General features: G+C 36.5%; 1 pseudogene; it reads left to right on the top strand.

The window, feature by feature from the left end:
- Positions 1–6,258: 6,258 nt before the first annotated feature.
- LOC128208497 (proton-coupled folate transporter-like) lies at positions 6,259–8,277 on the top strand (annotated as a pseudogene).
- The last annotated feature ends 240 nt before the right edge of the window (positions 8,278–8,517 follow it).

Genomic DNA, 8,517 nt, shown 5'->3' with positions numbered 1-8,517 from the left:
ACACTTCCTGGTTTCAGACTATTCCATTTATACGACTATGGTCATAAATGTGTGAACAAAATAATTATGCAAACAATAGTCCATGAGAGTGCATTGAAATAAGTCACTTGTTAGTTCTTTCATTAAATCCGCCACGATTCAGTTGATCTAAAGAGCAACATATCAAAATAAAAGCATCGTATTATATGTGGATTCCAACACTGTCTGTGTTTCTCACATGATCAAATGAAAGAAAATGCTTGAGCCAAAGTGATCGACTTGCTACCATCATCCACATTGCCACTGTGAACAAGTGTACCAAGTTGCCTGTAAATATATTCAATTACTTTAAAAATTATTGTAAATATATTAAGCCTAAAGGTTATTAAAATACCATTAATAAAGATACAAGACATTAACATAAGGTTGCATACAGAAGAAGCGACAAGAAAGCGCTTATGTGAGCGTTCTTATACGACACTAAACGGGTTTTTCTAATAATAAATAACTACATGTGTAAACAGATGACACTGTCATTGCAGACAAAAGACAACATTACGGGTATCTAAAACATTACATTTCCATTCAGGACATATTATATGTATTAACTTTTTACTATCAATTTCTAAACCTCGTTATGGCAAGTGATGCATGATCAATATGAACACTTAATTACATCAAAAAGTTCTTCCAGAACAAACAGTTATGTGATGGTGAATTAAACCGCCAGTAAAATTAACTTACATACTTTTAATTGTTATATATACTAAACAATTAGTTAATATTTTTGAAAGTAGAAGTTTTAATAGTTTTGTTATTGTCAACAATTTAAAATGGAACAAAGAGTTATTACAAAATTTCCAACATAAAGGATTACAAAAACACAGGTAAATTCTCTTCTGTATAATGCATTTATAAGCGGATCGATGAGGACAATAAAAAGAACAAGTCTTGTATTTGGATATAATGAAGCCCATTTTTGCAGCATTGGCTATGTATGACTGTGACAAAAAGTGTGCATCAAATGGCAGCAGTGGTAAATGGAATAAGAAACACATCTTGTCAATGATGTACCGAGTTTTTTTTTGTATTTTGGTGACACTCACGCTGATTTCGAAATATATGGAGTCTGATTTTCTACTCCCTTCGGTGTTCAGAGTACTATCAATCAACACTCGCAACAATTGTAATTGCAGTTATGTATGTGTTTTTCAGTGTGGCTCGAATGACCTTTTAATAAACTACAAGCAGCAGAAATACTTTAATTGTCATTAAAAGCCAAGTAGATGACCAGGTTCTTCATTATATTTAGTGAATACATGTTCTTTGAAAATCTGATCTGAACATCTAACAATAATGCCAGAACAATTTAACAGAATGATGGATCTACTTTTTCTGCATTTGTAAGCTTTTTGGAATCCATGTCGCTGAAGATATTTGTTGGTTTCTGTATAAGATGGTATTTTTTCTCAAGTATCATAGAAAAGCATATTTTCACGAGTTGCATAGCCATGACTGAAAATATAGTATTTCCATGTCCACGAGGGCTTTAGACCTTGTAACTCTCTTCTTTACCAAAACACTTTTGGTATCAGATATTTCAAAAACAGTGTGCTGAGACATTTGGCCTTCGCAGTCAGTTACTGCCTTCCTTTACAATGACAAGTCGACTATGTACAAATGTGGAATAATATCTAAATATAGGTTTTATGCGTTGAAATGAACTTTTTACTGTGTCAAAAAGCTGAAATAAAGTTTTACAATTTTTCAAAAAGACAAAAAAAAGTTCCATTCTGAAGTAAAAATTTTAAGAAGCAACATTGTAGTCTGCTGCCTCGTGCTGGGAAGCAAAGGTTTTCAAGTGTGTGTAGTTACTGGTCTGTTTAGACAAGGGTCTGCAATAATCGAGTCAACTCCACTTCCTTCAAACGTGGTTACATAAATCGTAGTTCTACACGACAGTTACCTACATAGCTCCATTTTAACGCATCGAAACAGTATCGTTAACAAATTCTTTGTTAGTCAAACATGCCAGGATTCAAGCAAAATTCCAGAAGACATACACAACAAAAGACAGTGTTGTACAGTTATATGAAAATCCATCACTGACTTGGGCAAAGGTTTCAGTTATCATTTAGATTTTGGAAACATACGTTTCTGGAATATTAAACTGGTGCTATGTATTATATATGTAATATTGAAAGGCACCACAGCTTTAACTGTATCATTTGAAGTCATGATATATGCCTACTGGCTATTGATGACCTTTGGTTTTCTGACAGCAATGTCAGTGATTGATGCAATGGTATGTCAAAAACGAACTTTTTTTCTAAAACTAAAATGCATGAAGATCATTTGATACTACAGATAACTTTTTGTATGCGTTTAAAAATTATTTCTTTATCTCAAAGAATACATTAATCCTAACTTAAATATGGGTAGCAACTGCGATTTTAAGATCATGTTATTTCTGAAATATAACAAATGTATATGTACGATACAATACAATAAAATTTTCTGGTATTGTATTGTATTGTATTGTATTGTATATGTACGTGGCCCTGGTACCTTTAGGACTTTGAAGTTAGTGTTTTCCAACGATAGCTTCCAGAGGAACGTGAAAAATCCTCCGATTAGGACTTAACGGAGTGATAGCCAATTGACCGCTAAGCGTGACCTTTGATTGAAGTTTAATTTAAATTTAAATTAAAATTGAGTAAGAAAAAACTGAGACGTAACAGACACACAGACGTACGGACAGACAGTGCAACTACTTTGTGAGAAATACTTTGCAGAGGTACAAAGCAACAATGCTTGACATAAAATCAAAATATCTCGTCGTTGATTATTTTCAGGCCCATGCCCCATTGGACACACTCTACTACATCAACGCAGAAGACATCACGGTGGAAAAACTAGCACAGGTAGGTCAATCATTTGTACTTTTGATCTATATCAACTAAACACTTTGAAACGTGTATTACGTATCAGGATTATATAATTTAATTATTTTCTGTGTGTTTTTGTTGATTCTAATAAGGTCACAATTTTGATTGATGCAGAGTGCATTTATTTTGCTTTTTCACTGATATGGCCGAGAACGTAGATATAAATGAGTGTCATTGTATTTAGTATGTCTTTTTAACTTCAATCATGGACCATCTTATGCACCAGTTAATTGGAACCACGCCCCCCCCCCCCAGGTCCGGGGAATAGCGGGGACTTTGACTTTCGGTCCAGCCAACCCCGGCTAAAATTCCCGCACTGCGGGGACGAACAGATGGTAAAATCTCCGCCAAATGCCCCCGCACCCCAGGGACCCTAGGTAAGGCCCAATCCCCGCTATATTTAAAGCGAAGACAAAACCACCGCATTCACCCGGCACTGCGGGGCCACCTGAAAGGTAAACACGGCCCATTTCACCGGTATACCCCCGGACCTGGGGGGGGGGGGGGGGGCGGGCGTGGTTACAATTGACTGGTGCATTAATTCCATAGAAACTATCTTAACCGATCATGGTCAGTATTTAAAAGCAAAAAAAAATGACTCAAATAAAAGTATCCCTAAAACCCTTTAACTTTTCAGTTGAACCTATTTCTGTCCAAACTGACGGGGACCCAAGTAGGATTCACGACCTGTGGACTGCTTACGGTCACAAAGGAGCTCATTCTTACGGTAAGATATGAACATTTAGAACCAAGTTTTATTAATGAAAGTATCATATGGTCGAAGCGAATTCTTAGTGAAAATAATGTTTATTTCAACACAAATTGTTATATGAAGTGTTAAGTAATCAAAGTTCAGATAATCATATTTCAAGTCAAATTTCATGGCAATCAGAAAGTATGTTTCCCAAAGCAACTACTTAGTAAAGTATGAAACCGTAACATTATGACTTCAGATTGCTGGTGTGTTCCTGACCTACTTCGCTGTCCTCTACACACTTTAAATAAAAGGAAACAATGGAGCTTAAGGTGGAGATAGTTCAAACATTACAGACCATTTCTCTCTTCAAAAACTCCAACGTGTTTTTGAGAGTTAGTGAAAACCTTGGAATGTCAAAACTGAGTGAATCTTAAATTGTTACGACTTTATAAAAGTCATAAGCGTTGACCAAATAAAAACAAGCTCACAATTCGTTTGAAAGTACAGAATAAGGTTCATGTTGAAAATTGTATTTCGCTATTGTGTTGTTATGTTTTATACCTGAATAATTTAGTGTTGTAAGTGTGTACCCATTCGGAACTCATCGGCCATTTTTATCGAAAACAGCCGTGGATGAATATGGACGGTTAACAATGTCAGAAATCGGGTCTATTTAGTCCGCTGCAAGTAGATCGCCTAGTAATTTAACTCAGCAGTTAAACTTTATGACTTAACTCTTGGAATATTAACTATGTTTGCAATAAATCACTTCACTAGCAATCAATTTAAACTTGGATAAACAAATAGTAGCTAAAACACTACATTAATTAATGATTAATTTAAAATTGTACGAACTACTTCTACTGATGTACCGGCATACACCCGAGGTTATTTTCGATAAAAATGGCCGAGGAGCTCCGAATGAGTGTGTACCATTGTTTTCGTTAAATCTTTAAACTAAAAAAGTATCTCATGTCTTAAGTCAAAATAGATTTGAGAGTATTTTTAAAGATGCACTCTTACTCCCAAATTAGATTTACCAAGAGTTATGTAATTGTTTTAATATACAAAAAAGGATTACTAAATGTAGAAAACAATGGTTGTTATTAAGGATACCGAGTTTAATTTGAAAGAAAGATGATGAAAACACGGTATTTCTACCTTATGAGACGATAGAAGATCGCAGTAAATCTTTTAGCATTCACCAATCATTTTAAATTTTTGCGTTTTCACCTATTAAAAACACGGTTACAATCTTGTTGTGAGTTAATATTTTCCATAAATACATTATTTAGGAAGTAGTTTAAGGTTTATCACTCACAATTTATGTTTGTTACACATGTCTATGTATTGATTTTGAATAAAAGTGTCACTTAAAGATTTTGAATTCGGTCACGTTATTTTGATTGTCTTCGTCATATGGCGTGACGTCACTGATTACTGTACTATATTTTGAATTACACCAAAATGAAAGAAAATCACCTACCTGTATCAAAACGTTTTGTAATGACACTTTAATTACCTCAGAAATAGAATTTAACATTCAAAAACACACTGATCCATGCGAGCTAAGTACATGTAGACCACAGTGGCTCGAATTTTGGAAATAAAATGTTATTATTGACAATAAATGTGTTGTGATAATGCTCGAATTCATTGTTCATTATTCCATTCACAAAAATAATCATTATTTTGTAAATTATGTTATATAAAATTGTGTACCTGATATTGGGAGCTATAAAAGAGAGTATATATAGAAACAAGCCATTCGTAGACCCTAAAAACACAGGTTGCATCACCCTTCCTTAACTTTTCAGCTTAAACCCAACTATATTAGAAATATATATATATAAATAGGAGATTTAGGACGGAGATTTTAACCGGGATTCGCTGGACCGAAAGTCAAAGTCCCCGCTATTCCCCGGACCTGGGGGCCCGTGGTTGAAATAGACTGGTGCATAACACCATAAATATATAGCTAAATGAAATTTTATGGAAAATCATTTATAAATATTTATGAAAAAAGCTACAGAAACATGCTCAGTAGCAAAAAGTTTAAACATAAACCCGGTTTAGTGGCAATGGGCAAACGCCATAGACATAGAACATAATAAAAATAAATTATATGAGAATATTCTTATTTCAAATTATTTACATTTTTTCCTGTTCATGATTTCTATGTGTAACTTTTATTTCCTTTATGTAAAAACTACATGTGTATGTACATACGAGTTCTTAACACTTTTATGGGGCCGTTTTATCCACCCAGGCGGTTTTATCCACCAGATATGATCTCTTGGAAAAACTACATGTGTATATATATTAGTTTAGAACACTTTTATGGCATTTTGAATAAATGCCATTTTTTCATTCAATCAACGTGTTTGTTTTTCCCTTCGTCCATACAAGTTCGCCTAAGACTGGTTTCGTTCTACTTAACCTTGGTCAATATATAAATATAATAACCGATACACCGTCGAAAACAAGAGTGGTGTGGGCTATTAACCTCTGCATCAATAAAGTTGCAAGATTCAGATCTGTGTTTCATAACTTCGATTGATGTATCTGCCCTTAACTGTATTATTATATATATTCGTAAATGCACATAGAAATCATTATCAGTAAATGTGGTAAATGGACGAGGTTGTGAATAAAAAGGAAAAAGGACAGCTAGCGGGCGGCCGTGTGCTGTCATGGCGGCGTTTCCTGGTCGGGCCGGTCATGATGTTGTACATGACTGGCTACATGATCTCTTTCTACACCGTCATCGAGTACACTGACGCGTACTGGAGCCACCGGAAACACAAGGAAGCTAAACTTGCGGATAATGTGACGTCATCAGAAAATAAGTGTAAAGTCAACGCCAGTGACCCTGCGTACAAGGTTGAAGATGAGGCGACGTCGTCTGCGTCGGAATACATCGTTTATTACAGTCTAGCACAAGGGTTACCGGGGATTATTTCCAATCTCGTCCTTGGGGCGTACACTGACGCCTTTGGACGGCGGTTTCTGCTTGGTATTGGGATAACGGGTACAACAGTACGACTGATGTTATCTGTGATCATCATATATTTTGATGCGAACCTTTTATATTTTGTCGGGGCTTATTTTATTGAAGGATGTACGGGACAGTTCACCACCGTAACCCTGGCGTGTTTTGCTTACATGGGCGATATTACAGACACGCCTTCCAAGAGAACGTATGGCATGGCTTATGTGGCAATTTGCCTAACCGCTTCTTCGACAATTGCAACGTTTATTGCAGGGTATCTCATTGAAACGTTCGGTACTTTCGTCGCCATTGCTGTTTCCGCTGTTTTAATAGTACTAGCCTTTATAACAATGGTGGTCCTGCTTCCGGAATCATACCCGCCCAGGAAACGGACTAAAAGTAGATCCATTAAAACAATGCTGAAGAACAGCGCGTCTTTTTTCGTTACAAACGACGATAGAAACAATCGCTGGAAGTACCAGCTTCTCTTCACAGCGCATGCGCTAAGCGAATTCGGATTCTTGGTCGTATTAGTGTGGAGACGCTGTACTATATGACCCATCCGTTCTGCTGGAGTTTCAAGAAAGTTGGACTGTACATGGCCGGTCGCACCCTCGTGGTGTCTGTGTTAGGAACTGGGCTGGTGGGCGTCTATCGAAAGTTCCTACCGGATGTGGCACTCGCCATGCTCTCAACTGCCTCATACGCCGCCTGCTTCCTGTTCGAGGCGTTAGCTGCCTCCGATATGATGCTTTATATAGGCATGTTGTAATTATCTGAAAATATACTCGTACACACTGAATTAACTTGCTAAACTTATAACGACGAAATGTACACACCAATGATATAATAAATATGATGGAACGATGATATAATTAGGAATATACATTTAATTTTGCTGTATATAAAATGTACACTTCCAATTATAAGCGCCATTATTTTTTCAAACTAATAATATTATTTTGATATTTTCCCACTACATAGCATTAGCTGTAGGGTGCTTTAGCAGCCTCGAGTCAGTGATGGTTCGAAGCATCGCCTAACTCCTCACGCCCGCTGACCGTCAGGGGGCGCTGTTCTCTGCCCTCGCCGCCGTCGACATCACCGTCAACCTTCTGAGTACCGCCTCCACCGGAACCATCTACTCCGTCACCGTGAATTACGTGAGGGGCGCTGTGTTTTACGTTCTCGTCGGCATGGAAATGACGTCATTCACACTTTTAACGTAAGCTTTAAAGTTTATTATTTCTTGGCGATCGTCAAGAAGTCAGGGGAGAGGGGATGTTGCACAAGTGAACAAGTAAACAACTCCAGTTAACCTTTATTAAAGCTATGTTGTTCCAGACTAAATTTTATTGTCTATGCGTCGAAATTCAGACTTGCTAAAATCTACAAAAGCTGAAATTGATATGCGGATTTATTTTCTTTTTCAACGACTCAAATCTCCATGTTGTTCATTAGTTGAGAAAGAAGGGGAAAACACCTTCACAATACGTGTGGCGTGTACTAAGCTTATTTGCCTCAGCATACAAAATGTATACAAAGTTTTCGAAGTTCAACTGAGTTAACTTTTGTCTTAATATTTCAGAATTCTGTTGGTAAAAACGAAACTGAAGGAAAGACAGTTTAACAACGAGAAGATGTCACTCCTGGAGAGATAGAAGCCATGCGGTTCTTTCTGGGAGACAACGTGTTCTTGCCGGGGCTCGAACTTTATTTGTCCGCGTTGTGTTCGTTCACTACTATTTGTATAACTATACATTAAAGCTGTACTCTCACAGATATATGAACAGTTTTTACATTTTTTTTCATTTTTTTTTGGTCTCGGGAAGAGCATTTTTTTGCATAAATATCTACTAACCAATGATAAAAGATTGCTGACAAAAGATCAGATTGCAGAT

Source organism: Mya arenaria, chromosome 11, assembly GCF_026914265.1.
Source record: "Mya arenaria isolate MELC-2E11 chromosome 11, ASM2691426v1".
Lineage (NCBI taxonomy): Eukaryota > Metazoa > Mollusca > Bivalvia > Myida > Myidae > Mya > Mya arenaria.
The sequence above is the reverse complement of the archived record's forward strand: the minus strand, read 5'-3'. Positions and strand labels throughout refer to the sequence as shown.